The sequence below is a fragment of the Lepisosteus platostomus genome, chromosome 22, assembly GCF_059453375.1.
Source record: "Lepisosteus platostomus isolate fLepPlt1 chromosome 22, fLepPlt1.hap1, whole genome shotgun sequence".
Taxonomy (NCBI): Eukaryota; Metazoa; Chordata; class Actinopteri; order Semionotiformes; family Lepisosteidae; genus Lepisosteus; species Lepisosteus platostomus.
This window is the reverse complement of record NC_142632.1, coordinates 2,410,174-2,427,978: the sequence shown is the minus strand read 5'-3', so window position 1 is coordinate 2,427,978 and position 17,805 is coordinate 2,410,174. Positions and strand designations below refer to the sequence as shown.

General features: G+C 44.8%; 6 non-coding genes across 6 annotated transcripts; 4 read left to right on the top strand and 2 right to left on the bottom strand.

Moving 5' to 3' along the window:
• The first annotated feature begins 29 nt into the window (after nucleotides 1-29).
• trnar-acg (transfer RNA arginine (anticodon ACG)) lies at nucleotides 30-102 on the top strand. Its single transcript has one exon. It is a non-coding gene; the product is annotated as a tRNA-Arg (tRNA).
• Nucleotides 103-6,595: 6,493 nt separating this feature from the next.
• Nucleotides 6,596-6,668, top strand: trnar-ccu (transfer RNA arginine (anticodon CCU)). The gene has a single exon. It is a non-coding gene; the product is annotated as a tRNA-Arg (tRNA).
• A 4,691-nt stretch (nucleotides 6,669-11,359) lies between these two features.
• On the top strand, nucleotides 11,360-11,432 carry trnar-ucg (transfer RNA arginine (anticodon UCG)). The gene has a single exon. It is a non-coding gene; the product is annotated as a tRNA-Arg (tRNA).
• Nucleotides 11,433-12,984: 1,552 nt separating this feature from the next.
• On the bottom strand, nucleotides 12,985-13,066 carry trnas-uga (transfer RNA serine (anticodon UGA)). Its single transcript has one exon. It is a non-coding gene; the product is annotated as a tRNA-Ser (tRNA).
• A 1,536-nt stretch (nucleotides 13,067-14,602) lies between these two features.
• On the bottom strand, nucleotides 14,603-14,676 carry trnan-guu (transfer RNA asparagine (anticodon GUU)). The gene has a single exon. It is a non-coding gene; the product is annotated as a tRNA-Asn (tRNA).
• A 2,679-nt stretch (nucleotides 14,677-17,355) lies between these two features.
• On the top strand, nucleotides 17,356-17,428 carry trnar-ucg (transfer RNA arginine (anticodon UCG)). Its single transcript has one exon. It is a non-coding gene; the product is annotated as a tRNA-Arg (tRNA).
• Nucleotides 17,429-17,805: the final 377 nt, after the last annotated feature.

Genomic DNA, 17,805 nt, shown 5'->3' with positions numbered 1-17,805 from the left:
CTGGGTTACAGTCCTGCAGTGTCACACCAGGGCCAGTGGCGCAATGGATAACGCGTCTGACTACGGATCAGGAGATTGCAGGTTCGACTCCTACCTGGCTCGGGTCGTTTTTAAACACATCGGGCTACTCCCTAAGTAGTCTGTGCTACTTACTGCATTGTAATCGTACCCAGTAAGATATTTCCTTCATGTAAATGAACTGCACCTGACAGCTTTAGAAAAACACCTGGGCTCAGTACGGTGCTGAGAGCTTAGCGTTGCTGTTCTAATTAGCACGCACTGCATCGGCTATGAGCCCGAACTTTTCAATTATTCCGATCAGTAAGTCAACACGTAGTCCACATGAACGGTAGAAATATTCTCTTGTCTGTCTCTTGTTTGTATAGAACTGAATGTCCCTGACAATGTACTGTTAGTTTTAATTGAAGAACGGCATTTGTGTTCAAATATACCAGACAAGTTTATGTAACTGCTCATGCGACACTCAGTTGTAATTAGTCAAGAAAAAAAAGTCGAACAACAGCTGCGGGTTTGATTCTGAACGTATGAGATTGCAGCGCCTTTTACTTCCATTGACAAATGATAGAGATTCGAAGAGAGATCCTTCAGACCAGCAAGCAAACCCACGGCTTTTTCGGTTTTCTATCTAGGCAACGTTGGTGTCTGCAATAGCATACATGAAAGCGTGATGCAATTTCTGTGGCTACATTTGTTGCACGTCATGCACAGTAAGAGTGTTTCTAACACCAAATAAAAAGTCAACAATTAGCGATCACGCCTTCTCCTCAGTTAACCCACTGAAACCCTTGCTGTTAACAGTTCTTTACTGCGTGCTTTACCAGCACCTACATATCGTGTCGGTTCTTTCAGCTTTATTCATTAGGTTTTCAAAGGCATAAGTAGAGCACCAGAGGTGCGAACGCAAAATGTGTGGTTATCTGAAGAATTGCTTCCCATGGCGGCGGGTCCAAGTGATTTCGCGTTGTTATAGTACCAGGAAAGGAGAAGCGGCACTTCACTTCTGCCGCGCAGGCACAAGGCGACGTGCGGCAGACGCCGGAGTCGGCAGGTTTCGAACCTGCGCGGGGAAGCCCCAACGCATTTCGAGCCCATCGCCTTAACCACTCGACCACGACAAAAGCGAGCCCACCACCGCCGCATTCCTCCTATAATCTAACACGGACTGCGAGGTGGCTGCGGAAACCTTTTTAAAGTTGCTCTCCGTTAAAAAAAATACCTTTCACAAGATTTGTGCCGGCAGACAGACACGCCTCAGAGGGTTTAAGGCTGGCTTCACGTTCAAATCATAAAGTCCCCCAGTCCGGATGTCAAAATGCAACTTTGGCAGACAGAAAAAACATCAACAAACCAAAAATGTGGACAAGGATTTTACAAGCTGCACCACACTGCACTTTCAAAAGCATTTACATTCGTGTTAGACGCAGGAATTGCCTTTGATTTGCGCGCTTACGAACGCCATGGAAAACGAAACAAAACTAAAGCCCTCAGCTCCTGCACTTGATTATAATCCCGTTACGTGTCGAAGCAGGAGTTTACGTCATTTTACCACTGCAACACGGGGAATAGAGATGTAACGCAACGGGGGCTCAGGCGGGCGCCCTTGCCGCATCTGGTCGGCCCCATCCCGACTGGAGGCTCAAACCCGGGACTTCCGCGTCTCTCTGCAGCGACCTAGCCCCGTGAGCTAAAGAGAGATCGCTCCACAGCCCAGTAGCTGTGGTCCTGCTATCACAGGGAAGGGCGGTGACGTCACCCGCTCTTGTACGCCGGCTCTTACACAGTGCCTGTCGGCCGTAAGCGTTACAGAGGGAAATGAGCACAAGCTACGAATTGTCTCTAATCAGTCCCTACAGTTGTAAGACGCCTGGAAGCGTGCACCCCCATCATTAATCTTTGCGCATCTGTGCAAGGTAAACTCTGGAGCAGTCTCTGAAACGGCTCAAAGGAAACACGTGATTGATTCCATATGCATCTGGGGTTCATTTCTTATTTACATTTAATTCAAGGGAAAGGCTTGGGTCAGTTTCAGACGGCCTCCAACAGCGAGATTCAAGCGCCCCACCTTCAGCCCAATCTGCGCCGCCAGAACGACAACGGCTCCTCTGGTCTTTGGGGTGCGGTTGTGACCCCGTAACCTAAAGTGTTGGTGGCAGACAAATGGAGACTAACAGGTGATGTCCTAGGACATGACTACATTGTGACACTCGGTGGGGATGGTGACCATTGCTTGGAAAAGAGTGCGAGGCCCCTTTAGAAAAACATTTTGTTAACAGGCATTCTGCCTCAGCCTAAACACCTATAGCTTGCGAAGCGCATGCTATTAGACAGGCACCTCTGCAAGACCTTAAGAGTCTCTTAAACTAGTGATAGTAAGGTGTTCCCAATGGGCGATGTTTGGCTTTCAAATCATCTCTCTGTGGAAGCGCCGAGATGCAGCTGTTTAAGGCTTAGAAGCAGCTGACTGTTTCACTACCTAGCTGATTACTGTCAGTCAGGGAGCTCAGAGGTGAAAAGCCTGTCTGAGAGACAATTCGCCGTCGATGAGTTCAATATGTTCCGTACCAGCTCGGCGCAACTGAGATCATCTTGGTAGCCGTGTAGCTCAGATGAGTGAGAGCGTGTGTGTATGTACCACCGTGATTGGATGCCGGTCCTTCTCAGGTCACAGTAAACCTTCTGCTGCCTAACTTCCCTAATTTTGGGGATCCCTTTGAAAAAGCAAAGGAAAAAAAACTGGCTCTTCATCAGCATGATCGACCTCACCCAGTGTGGCGCAGTGGCCTAATGGCTAAGACACTGGCCTCCTAAGCCAGGGATTGTGGGTTTGAGTACCATCTGGGGTGCTCCTGTCCCATTTTGAGCGTACAAATGTCCTTTTGATTTGCAAAGCTACAACCCCACCTTACTCAGTGAGCGTCTCTTCTTTTCTCTCACATACAGTTGGGAGAAAAACTTTTGTAAACAGCCCTTCGGAATGATGTGGATTTCTGCATGAATGGCTCCTAACATGTGATCTTATCTTTATCTAAGTCATAATAATTAATAAAGAGAGTCTGATTTAACAAACAACACACGCCCAACATTTGACATTGCTGTTTCTTTATTGACCAAATGGTTAAACAATCAAGGTCATTGATGGAAAAAGTACGTGAACCCTTATATTAAGGAGCTAGTGGAACCTCCTTTATGACAAAAACCTCAATCCCCACTTTCTGTAGCGGCTGGTCAGACCTGAGCAGCGGTTAGGAGGTATTTTGGCCTATTCCTCTATGCAAAACTGTTTCAGTTCATGTATATTTTTGGGATGTCTTGCGCTGAACGGCCTGCTTCAGATCACGCCACAGCACTTCAATGGGATTGGGGTCAGGACTCTTACTTGGCCATCCCAAAATACGGAATTTCTTCTGTTTCAGCCACTCTGTTGTTGATGTACTCCTTTGTTTTTGTCATGCTGCATAACCCAGCCTCTTTCGAGTTTTAGATCACAGGCAGACACCCTGACATTCTGCTGTAGAATTTCCTGATACATCTTGGAATTCATCGGTCCCTCGATGATTGCAAGCCGTACAGCCTCCGCCATGTTTCCCAGGTGGGATGAGGTTTTGGAGTTGGTATGCAGTGTTTTGTTATCTCCAAACATAACGCTGTGCACATTTACCAACAAGTTCAACTTTTGTCATGTCTGTCCACAGAACATTGTTCCAGGAGTTGCTGTGGAACATCCATGTGGTCTTTAGCAAACTTGAGATGGGCAGTGGTGGTTTTTTTTGGGGGGAGAGCAGTGGTTTCCTCCGTGGTGACCTCGCATGATCACCGCTCCTGTTCAGATTTCTTCTTATGGTGGACTCATGGACACAGACGTAAGACAAAGTCAACCACCTGTTCGCTAGATCCCATCCCCACTCAGCTAGTCAAAGATTCCCTCGAAGGACTGGCAGGACCTATAATTAGTATGATGAATGCATCGCTTGCGTCAGGCGTTGTACCTGATCAATTTAAGGTAGCGGTTGTTAGACCGCTCCTTAAGAAGTCAAATTTGGATCCACAAGTTCTTAACAACTACAGGCCTGTCTCAAAGGTCCCATTTCAATCTAAAAGTTTTGAGAGAATAGTTGTTGCCCAATGTCAATCGTATCTGGATTCAAATAATATACTTGAGAAATTTCAGTCTGCTTTCTGAAACTGCATTAACGAGAGTCGTAAATGATATTCTCTTAGCTACTGATGTGGGGAATGCAACAGTGCTTGTGCTTCTAGATCTTAGAGCTGCCTTTGACACGGTTGACCTCTCTGTTTTGTTACACAGGCTTGAGTTTGAGGTTGGCTTATCTGGAACCGTCCTTCAGTGGTTTACTTCACATTTTACTCATTGTTTTCATTATGTTCAAATATCTAATAATTGTACTGCTTCATCAACGTCACCAGTTCAATTTGGGGTACCAGACGGATCAGTGCCGGGGCCAATATTGCTCTCTCTCTCTACATGCTGCTGCTAGGTAGGATAATACGAAAAAATAATATGAACTTTCATTCATATGCTGATGACACTCAAATAAACATTTTGTTCACACCAAACGACAACTTTTCTATTATCACTTTAGTTAAATGCATTAATGAAGGAAAGACTTGGATGTGTGAAAACTTTTTGTTACTCAACTCTGAGAAAACTGAGGATCTGTTGATCGGAGGCAACAATACTGATAGGACTACTATAACTTCAGCACTTAACTCAGAGGATTTAAACATTTGCCTCAAAGAGACAGCACGTAACCTAAGTGGCATATTAGACACAAGGCTCTTAACAACTTGCATTGTTAAGTGCCTTGAGACAACCTTGTTGTGAAAGGTGCTATATAGAAATACATTGATTTGAACTGAATTGACAATGTAAAATGTTGTGTGTGTTGTTTGTTAAACAAGACTGTCTTTATTTATTATTATGTGTCAGATGAAGATCAGATCACATTTTAAGAGCCAATCATGTAGAAATCCAGATCATTCGCGTTTTAAAAGTTGCGGGAAAAGCAAAACAGGTGCTATTCCTTTGTTGCGCAGACACACGACGACACCGTAGGCGGCAGGACTCGAAGCTTCGCAGGGAGACCCCGATGGCTTTCTAGTCCATCGCCCTAACCACTCGGCCACCGCCGCCGCCACTGCCTTTTTGATGCAGTCTAACATAGAGTGCCGGGCAGCGGCGGAAACCTTTTTCAAAGTCGCTTTCCGTTTAACAACAACAAAAAAAACTTTCACAAAATGCATGCTAGCAGACAAATGCGCCTCAGAGGACAAGGCTGGCTTCAAGTTGGAATGATAAAGTCTCCCCGTCCGGTCAGGAAAAGGGAACTTTGTTAGACAGAAAGAAGGAAGTAACAATAACGGAGAATTGTGTGCAAGGATTTTAGAAGCTGCGCAGCCCTGCAGTTTCAATAGCCCTTTTATTCGTGTTAGATGCTGGAATTGCCTTTTTTTGACGCTCTTACGAATGCGATGTCAACGAAAACAGAACAAAGCACAAAAAACCCTCAAGTCCTGCAGTTGGATAGAATGCCGTTACGCGTCCAAGCCGTATTTGACTTCATCCTACCATTGCAACACGGGGCGTATATGGAAACGAACACACGCTACGAATTGTCTCTAATCAGTCCCTACAGTTGTAAGGCGCCTGGAAGCGTGCACCCCCATCATTAATCTTTGCGCATCTGTGCAAGGTAAACTCTGGAGCAGTCTTTGAAACGGCTCAAAGGAAACACGTGATTGATTCCATGTGCATCTGGGGTTCATTTATTTATTTACATTTAATTCAAGGGAAAGGCTTGGGTCAGTTTCAGACGGCCTCCAACAGCGAGATTCAAGCGCCCCACCTTCAGCCCAATCTGCGCCGCCAGAACGCCAACGGCTCCTCTGGTCTTTGGGGTGCGGTTGTGACCCCTTAACCTAAAGTGTTGGTGGCAGACAAATGGAGACTAACAGGTGATGTCCTAGGACATGACTACATTGTGACACTCGGTGGGGATGGTGACCATTGCTTGGAAAAGAGTGCGAGGCCCCTTTAGAAAAACATTTTGTTAACAGGCATTCTGCCTCAGCCTAAACACCTATAGCTTGCAAAGCGCATGCTATTAGACAGGCACCTCTGCAAGACCTTAAGAGTCTCTTAAACTAGTGATAGTAAGGTGTTCCCAATGGGCGATGTTTGGCTTGCAAATCATCTCTCTGTGGAAGCGCCGAGATGCAGCTGTTTAAGGCTTAGAAGCAGCTGACTGTTTCACTACCTAGCTGATTACTGTCAGTCAGGGAGCTCAGAGGTGAAAAGCCTGTCTGAGAGACAATTCGCCGTCGATCAGTTCAATATGTTCCGTACCAGCTCGGCGCACCTGAGATCATCTTGGTAGCCGTGTAGCTCAGATGAGTGAGAGCGTGTGTGTGTGTACCACCGTGATTGGATGCCGGTCCTTCTCAGGTCACAGTAAACCTTCTGCTGCCTAACTTTCCTAATTTTGGGGATCCCTTTGAAAAAGCAAAGGAAAAAAAAAACTGGCTCTTCATCAGCGTGATCGACCCAACCCAGTGTGCCCCAGTGGCCTAATGGATAAGGAACTGGCCTCCTAAGCCAGGGATTGTGGGTTCGAGTCCCATCTGGGGTGCTACTGTCCCTTTTTGAGCGTACAAATGTCCTTTTGATTTGCAAAGCTGCAACCCCACCTTACTCAGTGAGCGTCTCTGCTTTTCTCTCACATACAGTTGGGAGATGTCTTGCACTGAACGGCCTGCTTCAGATCACGCCACAGCACTTCAATGGGATTGGGGTCAGGACTCTTACTCGGCCATCCCAAAATACGGAATTTCTATTGTTTCAGCCACTCTGTTGTTGATGTACTCCTTTGTTTTTGTCATGCTGCATGACCCAGCGTCTTTCGAGTTTTAGATCACAGGCAGACACCCTGACATTCTGCTGTAGAATTTCCTGATACATCTTGGAATTCATCGGTCCCTCGATGATTGCAAGCCGTACAGCCTCCGCTATGCTTCCCAGGTGGGATGAGGTTTTGGAGTTGGTATGCAGTGTTTTGTTATCTCCAAACATAACGTTGTGCACATTTACCAACATGTTCAACTTTTGTCACTGTCCACAGAACATTGTTCCAGGAGTTGCTGTGGAACATCCATGTGGTCTTTAGCAAACTTGAGAGGGGCAGTGGTGGTTTTTTTTGGGGGGAGAGCAGTGGTTTCCTCCATGGTGACCTCGCATGATCACCACTCCTGTTCAGATTTCTTCTTATGGTGGACTCATAAACACAGACGTAAGACAAAGTCAACCACCTGTTCGCTAGATCCCATCCCCACTCAGCTAGTCAAAGATTCCCTCGAAGGACTGGCAGGACCTATAATTAGTATGATGAATGCATCGCTTGCGTCAGGCGTTGTACCTGATCAATTTAAGGTAGCGGTTGTTAGACCGCTCTTAAGAAGTCAAATTTGGATCAACAAGTTCTTAACAACTACAGGCCTGTCTCAAAGGTCCCATTTCAATCTAAAAGTCTTGGGAGAATAGTTGTTGCCTAACGTCAATCATATCTGGATTCAAATAATATACTTGAGAAATTTTAGTCTGGTTTCTGAAACTGCATTAACAAGAGTCGTAAATGATATTCTCTTAGCTACTGATGCAGGGAATGCAACAGTGCTTGTGCTTTGCTTCTAGATCTTAGAGCTGCCTTTGACACGGTTGACCTCTCTGTTTTGTTACACAGGCTTGAGTTTGAGGTTGGCTTATCTGGAACCGTCCTTCAGTGGTTTACTTCACATTTTACTCATCGTTTTCATTATGTTCAAATATCTAATAATTGTACTGCTTCATCAATGTCACCAGTTCAATTTGGGGTACCAGAAGATCAGTGCTGGGACCAATATTGCTCTCTCTCTCTACATGCTGCTGCTAGGTAGGATAATATGAAAAAATAATATGAACTTTCATTCATATGCTGATGACACTCAAATAAACATTTTGTTTACACCAAACGACAACTCTTCTATTATCAGTTTAGTTAAATGCATTAAGGAAGGAAATACTTGGATGTGTGAAAACTTTTTGTTACTCAACTCTGAGAAAAATGAGGATCTGTTGATCGGAGGCAACAATACTGATAGGACTACTATAACTTCAGCACTTAACTCAGAGGATTTAAACATCTGCCTCAAAGAGACAGCACGTAACCTTGTTGTGAAAGGCGCTATATAGAAATACATTGATTTGAATTGAATTGACAATGTAAAATGTTGTGTGTGTTGTTTGTTAAACAAGACTGTCTTTATTTATCAAAAAATAAAAGGAATTTGCTAGGAATGCAAACGTTAGGTTGCGCTTCTTCATGCTGCATCGTCGGCATGAGTGGAGCTTTTTAAACGTCTGTACTTACTGTGCCCCATAAGAAATCGTTTGTCCCCATTCAAAAGAGATTGGGCGATGTCCTGCAGTGTTCGCAAAGCAAACCTTTGACAGTTTGAAAAGAGGAATTTATTCTGCTTCCTGTGCGTGCAGTAGTTACAAAGTTGAACGTCTTTACACGATCTGCTGCAGTTTTCAGTGGGCGGGCTTTGTCAGAGGGCTTGGAAAAACGCACTGTGTTTCGGCTCGGGAAACATCATGAGAAGTGTCCTGCATGTTTTCTGTGTATAGCTGTCTTTTAACGCATACAGAATTCATTCGAAATCATTGATTTCTCCAATTAACAAGGTTCCCTTAAAGGATGAGTCAAAGTAACGTCTAATCGGATTAGTTTCCTTAGAGCTGGTTCAGAGTTTCCTCAAGAGTTTACCTTTCACAGATGCGCAAAGAAAAATGTTGGGGGTGCACGCTTCAAGGTGCCTTACAGCTGTAGGGAGTGATTCGAGACGATTTGTGGCGTGTGCTCGTTCCCATATACCGTACGCCCCGGGGTGCAGTGCTAAGATGAAGTACAATACCGCTTGGGCACGTAACGGCGTTACACGCAAGTGCGGGACGTGAGGCTTTTCGTTTGTTCATTTTGTTTTGCTCTGCTTTGCTTTGTTTCGTGGTCAAGAGGCGTAAGGTAAGTCGTAATCCAGGGAGAACACTGGTGGCAAACAGTCCGAGGTGAGAGGCGAGGTCCAAAGTCGAAAAGGCAGAAGGGGAGTCCAATATCCAGAATAAACGAGGTAATGGAAAAAACGCCAGGTAGAGCTCTCAAGGAGTAGACTCAATACCAGCGGGATGCAAGTAAAGATGGTAAAAATAGCACTGCGTACCCCACGGTGGAGTGTGTGCAGGTGGGTTAACTCGTGCGGCGGCGTTTGTTAATAATCACCCTCTGCTGGTGCTGTTTAGATTGCTTAAGAGTTGGTCTTAACTGCCTGGCGGTCATGACAAGCTCCTCTTTAAGCTGTGGTTTAGTTTTGCATTCATGTGTTTCTAGAGCAGTTATTTATGGGGGTGGGTGGGTCCTTCACAGAGGCTCAGGACAAATCCCCTGCATGAAAGTCTACTGTGTGCGTTCAAACAGTCACAGGTCAAGAGCCAGGCAGGAGGACAATGGACAGATGAGCCAACGAACTAAAAATAAAAGAACAGATATGAAAAAGCCACCATCTTTTTCTTTTTGACATTTTCCGACTTTCATGCAAGCCAGGACAAAGTTGCTCGTAGCTACTTGTGGATTCAAATACTCTATCGAGTGCTTTGATGAGTTTTTGCAATTTGATTGTCGTCCTGTCAGCCTGTTTCTGTTTTTTTTTTTCAATCTAGGGATGGAAAGTATGAGGGAAATGATGGAGCAATCAATAACCGCTCCGGAAAAATGGCAGAAAGAAATGGTCCGTCACTAAGGACATTTGTGAAGCAGAGGAGTGACATCACCACAAAGGCGACTTATTCTGCTGATCGTTTTGGTGAATAATGATTGAGGCGTGTTAAGAGAAAGGTAGCTGCGTCAGCATGCTTAGGCTGCAAAGGATAAAGCAAAGGTTTACTCCATGCTGAAAAGAGAAGAAAAGAAGCACAACGTTTCAACTGTGGAGCCTTCTGCACCATCTTCTTTAGCGATGGTGATGATGTTTACATTGGAAAAACTGAGACACGCATACTGGAGGGGCTTGAACCACCAACTTTTCAGCACCACAGAGTCTGACAGTCTTTTGTGCACCCTACATTTGCAGGTTTATGGTCAAAGAAAACAATCACTTGCGCTTCTTGCAGCCGGCAATCTTTTTCCACTGACAACCAAGAAATGGATTTCATCTTTCACAAGCTGTATGGATTTCTTCAAAAACAAGTTATTCCAGAAAGGAAATGAATTCTTGCATTAAACTGAACCAAGCTGTACATGTTTGTCTGAAATGAGACATTCGGCACAACAAGACACGGAGAGAGGCACCGCTGGTATTCAGACCCAGGATCGCCTGCTTACTAGGCGGGCACTTTAAGCCACTAGGGAACAGCGCCAGCGGAGCACCGCGCTTTTACAGACACTTGGACACATCTGCGTTCGGTGTGCACTTAACCTGCTCTCTGAGCCCGTTGCCTCCGTCCCATTTAATAGCAGAACTGACGCCAAGAGAAATGATGAGAAATGGCATTTATCGGGCACTTTTCATGTCCAAGGAGCTCAATGCCCTTGACACCTCCACAAGGCGACAGAGCTGTGCATTCTTTGGCGACACCATTTTTTCTTTTGTTTAATTTCTATACTTATTGATAGAATAAAAATGATATGTCATGTACTGTAAGGGAAATGTCTCTTTTCATGGGGAAAGCTAGCACCAGCAAATGTTGTGTTTAGAAGAAGTGATTTAACATGACACGTGACCTAATTTACCGGAGCAAAAGCTCACCCAGCAAGCCCTGCTTTACTTCTACAGGAGAGAAGTACTGTAGAGTCTGCAAGATGTTCAGCTGGGTAGCTACGTCAGCATGCCTCGGCTGCAAAGGAACAAGTACTAGGTTTATTGCATGCTGAAAAGAGAAGAACAGAAACACAGCGTTTCGACTGTGAGGTCTTCTCACACCTGAAGAAGCCTCACACCTGTAAAAGGCTCCATGGTTTTCTTTCTTCTCTTTTCAACATGGAATACACCTATTGTCTGCAAGATGTGACAATTTCATGGTGTTTTGGAAGAAAACCTTTTTTCTTTGAATTCAAAATCAATCGGAATTTCAGCACGACACATCAACACTTTTTCTGTTTTAAGGAGATGATATTTTAAACCTGATAAAAATAGTAGGAAACACAAGTTTCTTGCTGTGAAAATTTAGATGGGGAAGTGTACTACTAGTAGCAGTGTAGAGCTCTCTGTGGTGGAGTGCAAGCGCATGTTCTATGGGCCAGTGGCGTAATGGATAACGCGTCTGACTTCGGATCAGAAGATTGTAGGTTCGAGTCCTGCCTGGCTCGTGAGGCTTTTAAACCTCTCAGGTTCCTCGGTAACAGGTTGCCGTCATGTATATGAACTATAGAAAAGCATTTGCCACAACCCGTAAATTAGCACGCAAGTGCGGGCTGGTGAACACAGAACTGTATGGAGATCATCTCCAGCTCCGAGCTCAATTGCAATGAAAAAACATGCAGAAAAGAACTGGAGAGCAGATGAATTTGTGCTCAGTAGGGTGGGGAGGACTCAGCATTGCTATTGTTCTAATTGGCATGAACTGCAGGGGATCTGAATCAGAACATGTCAGTTAGTTCGATCATTGCGTCAGTATGTAGGCCAAGTTAATACAGAATTATTACTTTGTCTGTCTCGTCTTTGTATATAGCTGAATGTCCCTGACAATTTCATGTTAGTTTTTAATAACGACATTGGTGCTAATATATACATATATAGCATATAAGGAACACGTAAAAGTTTAGTCCATGCTGAAAAGATAAGAAAACCGCCACAACATTTCATCTTGGAATAAATCTTTACTTGTTGTTTTGCAGCCTACCCATTCTGACCTAACTCCTCCCTTGAAATTCCCTAACAGATAAGGGTACGTAACGGCTCATGCGATGCTCAGTTGCAATTTGTCCCAAAACAAACAAGAACAGCAGCTGAGGGTTTGAGTTTGAACATGCACTGTATTAAAGCAGCTTTTATTTCCATTGATAAATGCTAGATATTCCTACAGAGATTCTCCAGGTGAGTAAGCGATTCCTGTTTCTATTTCTATTTCTGTTTCATATCTATACAGTATATATATGTTACATGTGTCTCTGCAATAGTATAAATGTGTTATACACTATCAGGGGCTGCTTTTTTGTGCACCTCATCTACAACAAGGGTTTTTTTTTCATTTATGTTTGTGGACCTTCACCATTTGAGGAAGTGAGTTAGATAAGAAAGTTACAGGTATGGTGAGCAATGACTGACAAAGGCACGTACTGCGTATTCCTTACAGAAGTGTAAGCAATTTGTTCTAAAAAACACCGGCTAAAGTCCAACATCGTTAGCAATCTTATTACTTAAACAGAATTAACATCAATAAACTGTAAGGTGCTGGTACATGCGAGTAGATTTGATCTTCTATTAAACAAAAATGCAATTACAGCTCTAAAAAGGTCAACCTAGACTTCTGTAACAGATCTGTTCAGGTCATCGCTGTTTCTCTGACCTTGTGAGTCTTTGGAATTTTAAAAGTGTATTTTGCTTGCCTTTCATGTGGTCTGTGTACAAGTCACTGTGGCGTATGCGGTCCTACACAGCCTTGCTATAGACGTGACGAGCCTCCGCTATGTTGCAATGGAGAACAGGTTCAGTACGGAGCTGCCGAGAAAATTCAGCTGGAAAGCTCGTTGCAGAAAAGCATCGTTATCTGTGTCCAGCGGCAAAGCGTCCTTCGTGGGTGCTGAAGAATCGATTTCACAGGCTGCGGGTCCAGGCGATTTAGAGTGTTAAAGGTCCCAGCGAAAACGAAACGGCGCTGGTCCTTTTACACGCACGCACGCAACCAAATGCAAAGGACGCCGTAGTCGGCAGGATTTGAACCTGCGCGGGGAGACCCCAACGGATTTCAAGTCCGTCACCTTAACCACTCGGCCACGACTACAGCAAGCGCCGCGGCCGCTGCCTTCTTGCTACAATCGAACAGGGAGTGCGAGGCGGCGGCGGCAGCGGAGGCAACTTTTTTCAAGTTCGCTCTCCGTTTAAGAAACCTTTTACGCCATACGTGCAAGCACACACACACACACCTCAGAGGACTTAAGGGTGGCTTCAAGTTGGAATGATAAAGTCTCCCCGTTCGGACATGAAAACAGAACGTTCTTAGACAGAAAGCAATCAACAACGGAGACATGTGGACGACGATTTTAGTCACTGCACTTTGAATAGCATTTTTACTCCAGTTACAGGAGATGCACCAATGGCCCTTGACCTACGCTCTTACCAATGCCTTGAACATTCAAACAAAACAGCCCTCAAGTCCTGCGGTTTAATATAACGCTGTTACGTGTCGAGGCAGTATTTTTCTCTGTCCTACCGTTGAGACACGGGGCGTATATGGAAACGAACACATGCTACGGATCGTCTCTAATCGGTCCCTACAGTTGGAAGGCTCCTTGAAGCGTGCACCCCCATCATTCATCTTTGCGCATCTGTGAAAGGTAGACTCTTGAGCAATGTTTGAGCCAGCTCTAAGGCAACTAGTGCTATTGGACAGACACCTCTGGAAGATCCTAAGAGTCTCTTAACACCACTTCCAGCAGCAAGCTTAATTGTTCGCTGGAGGTCTCCCACCCAGGTACTGACCAGGCAAAGAATCACCAGTACATTGAATGAGGAAGTTAATCCTGAAATCCAATTACATATCTCAAGGTAAGACAAATCCATAAGAACATGTCTTAGTATTACTTCGTTTACATTAGTATGGCACTGAGTTGGAGCTCCTCTTTAAGCTGTGGTTTAGTTTTGCATTCATGTGTTTCTAGAGCAGTTATTTATGGGGGTGGGTGGGTCTTTCACAGAGGCTCAGGACAAATCCCCCGCCTGAAAGTCTAATGTGTGCGTTCAGACAGTCACAGGTCAAGAGCCAGGCAGGAGGACAATGGACAGATGAGCCAACGAACTAAAAATAAAAGAACAGATATGAAAAAGCCACCATCTTTTTCTTTTTGACATTTTCCGACTTTCATGCAAGCCAGGACAAAGTTGCTCGTAGCTACTTGTGGATTCAAATACTCTATCGAGTGCTTTGATGAGTTTTTGCAATTTGATTGTCGTCCTGTCAGCCTGTTTCTGTTTTTTTTTTTCAATCTAGGGATGGAAAGTATGAGGGAAATGATGGAGCAATCAATAACCGCTCCGGAAAAATGGCAGAAAGAAATGGTCCGTCACTAAGGACATTTGTGAAGCAGAGGAGTGACATCACCACAAAGGCGACACATTCTGCTGATGGTTTTGGTGAATAATGATTGAGGCGCGTTAAGAGAAAGGTAGCTGTGTCAGCATGCGTAGGCTGCAAAGGATCAAGCAAAGGTTTACTCCATGCTGAAAAGAAAAGAAAAGAAGCACAACGTTTCGACTGTGGAGCCTTCTGCGCCATCTTCTTTAGCGGTGATGATGTTTACATTGGAAAAACGGAGACATACGTCCCTGGGTGGGCTTGAACCACCAACCTTTCGGTTAACAGCCGAACGCGCTAACCGATTGTGCCACAGAGACTGACGGCCGCTTGTACTCCCTACATTTGCAGGTTTATGGTCAAAGAAAACAATCACTTGCGCCTCTTGCAGCCGGCAATCTTTTTCCACTGACAACCAAGAAATGGATTTCATCTTTCACAAGCTGTATGGATTTCTTCAAAAACAAGTTATTCCAGAAAGGAAATGAATTCTTGCATTAAACTGAACCAAGCTGTACGTTTGTCTGAAATGAGACATTCGGCACAACAAGACACGGAGAGAGGCACCGCTGGTATTCAGACCCAGGATCGCCTGCTTACTAGGCAGGCACTTTAAGCCACTAGGGAACAGCGCCAGCGGAGCACCGCGCTTTTACAGACACTTGGACACATCTGCGTTCGGTGTGCACTTAACCTGCTCTCTGAGCCCGTTGCCTCCGTCCCATTTAATAGCAGAACTGACGCCAAGAGAAATGATGAGAAATGGCATTTATCGGGCACTTTTCATGTCCAAGGAGCTCAATGCCCTTGACACCTCCCCAAGGCGACAGAGCTGTGCATTCTTTGGCGACACCATTTTTTCTTTTGTTTAATTTCTATACTTATTGATAGAATAAAAACGATATGTCATGTACTGTAAGGGAAATGTCTCTTTTCATGGGGAAAGCTAGCACCAGCAAATGTTGTGTTTAGAAGAAGTGATTTAACATGACACGTGACCTAATTTACCGGAGCAAAAGCTCACCCAGCAAGCCCTGCTTTACTTCTACAGGAGAGAAGTACTGTAGAGTCTGCAAGATGTTCAGCTGGGTAGCTACGTCAGCATGCCTCGGCTGCAAAGGAACAAGTAATAGGTTTATTGCATGCTGATGTAGCGGCGAGGCTTATTAATAAGGCAGAATTAAGTGTTTCCGAGCTTCCCAAATGAGGCCCCATTTCTCTGTTCATCTCTGTGGTGCAGCCACAGAGAGACTATTCCCAGGGTGATTTAAGGTCCTAGGACAGCTCCCAAAGGGGGATGCACTTAGCTAAGCCTGGCTATCATGATCAATGGTCATCCATTGGCGCCTATCTGTCTAGGGAGTGCCAGTTGGACATCTGGACTGCATTACTAAGTGTCAGGAGTAAGTGACTCATATCTCACCTTGATCAACCAATCAGGGACTGGTAGGGCCGAGTAACCCACGTGGAACTCTGATGCCCATGGAACTTTCAGCCAATCAATGAGCTGAAGTTCCTCCAGGTAAAAACAGGCAACACAGAGAGCCTGAGAGATTCAGTGAGATTCAACAAGATTCAGAAGGGATTCTGGAGAGGATTCTGTGGACTGTTCTAAAGGGAATTCAAAGGAGAATTCCAGGGCAGGACGGCCCAGGAGCAGAAGGCTCCCAAGGGCAGGACATCCTCGCAGCGCGCCTCCTGACCATCCTGAGACTCAGCCCGGACAACCACGGAACGGCCAGTGTGTCTGAGTGCCAGAACTTTCCTTTGTTCTAAGAGTCTAGAGTGGAGGTTGCCAGAGAGTAACCAGCAGCAGGCCTCGTGAACAGGTCGGAACTGTGGAAAGCTGAATCACTATTCAGAACTAGCTCTTCATTAGGAACGAACCGGTCCTCTTCCTGACTTGCTGGGACCCACAGTCATCTTTTCTCCTGTGCACAAACTTTGCTAGTTAAAGCCAACACTAACTAGCCGGTCAGTGAGCATCAGCAGCGCACCGTCGCAAGCCGCACAGCACAGCCTGGCACTGAGCCAGAGAGCGCGGATTGGACAGCAACAGCCTGCAACTGTTTCTTTGTGCCCGCAGGAGATCTGAATCCCCAAAGATTGGATGAGTATTTAACTTCAATGCATTACAGCTCGAGAATTCAATTGTTATCCCAACCAGTTGATATCAATTTAATTCCTAAGAGTTATGTACTTGTTTGAGTATCTAATGTAGAAGTTATAACTAAGTTCATTTACGAAACGGTCTTAATGAATGATATACTGAACGTATGTCCTCTTGATATGTGTAACACTTCGTAACTGACTGAATATATACCTTTTGTATTCTGATAACCCTCTCGATAAGATCTGTTAGTTTTATATGCATATTCTATGTATTAATAAATGTATCCTCGTGTATTAGTACCTGTGTGTGTGCGTTGTTTGAGTTATGTCGCATGGTTGGACTCTAAAGCCATCAAAAGAATCAACTTTGTGATTTACTGCTACTATTAATAATTGTCTCAGTAAATGCCCAAACCCTACAGAACTGGTGCCTTCAGAGAGCCACTATGATTACATATTTGGCGTCCCTGAACCGGTTTTCTTACATATTTGGGGTCCCTGAACGGCTATGAATCACTACACTGAAAAGAGAAGAATGGAACCACAGCGTTTCGACTGTGAGGTCTTCTCACACCTGAAGAAGCCTCACACCTGTTAAAGGCTCCATGGTTTTCTTTCTTCTCTTTTCAACATGGAATACACCTATTGTCTGCAAGATGTGACAATTTCATGGTGTTTTGGAAGAAAACCTTTTTTCTTTGAATTCAAAATCAATCGGAATTTCAGCACGACACATCAACACTTTTTCTGTTTTAAGGAGATGATATTTTAAACCTGATAAAAATAGTAGGAAACACAAGTTTCTTGCTGTGAAAATTTAGATGGGGAAGTGTACTACTAGTAGCAGTGTAGAGCTCTCTGTGGTGGAGTGCAAGTGCATGTCCTATGGGCCAGTGGCGTAATGGATAACGCGTCTGACTTCGGATCAGAAGATTGTAGGTTCGAGTCCTGCCTGGCTCATGAGGCTTTTAAACCTCTCAGGTTCCTCGGTAACAGGTTGCCGTCATGTATATGAACTATAGAAAAGCATTTGCCACAACCCGTAAATTAGCACGCAAGTGCGGGCTAGTGAACACAGAACTGTATGGAGATCATCTCCAGCTCCGAGCTCAATTGCAATGAAAAAACATGCAGAACAGAACTGGAGAGCAGCTGAATTTGTGCTCGGTAGGGTGGGGAGGACTCAGCATTGCTATTGTTCTAATTGGCATGAACTGCAGGGGATCTGAATCAGAACATGTCAGTTAGTTCGATCATTGCGTCAATATGTAGGCCACGTTAATACAGAATTATTACTTTGTCTGTCTCGTCTTTGTATATAGCTGAATGTCCCTGAC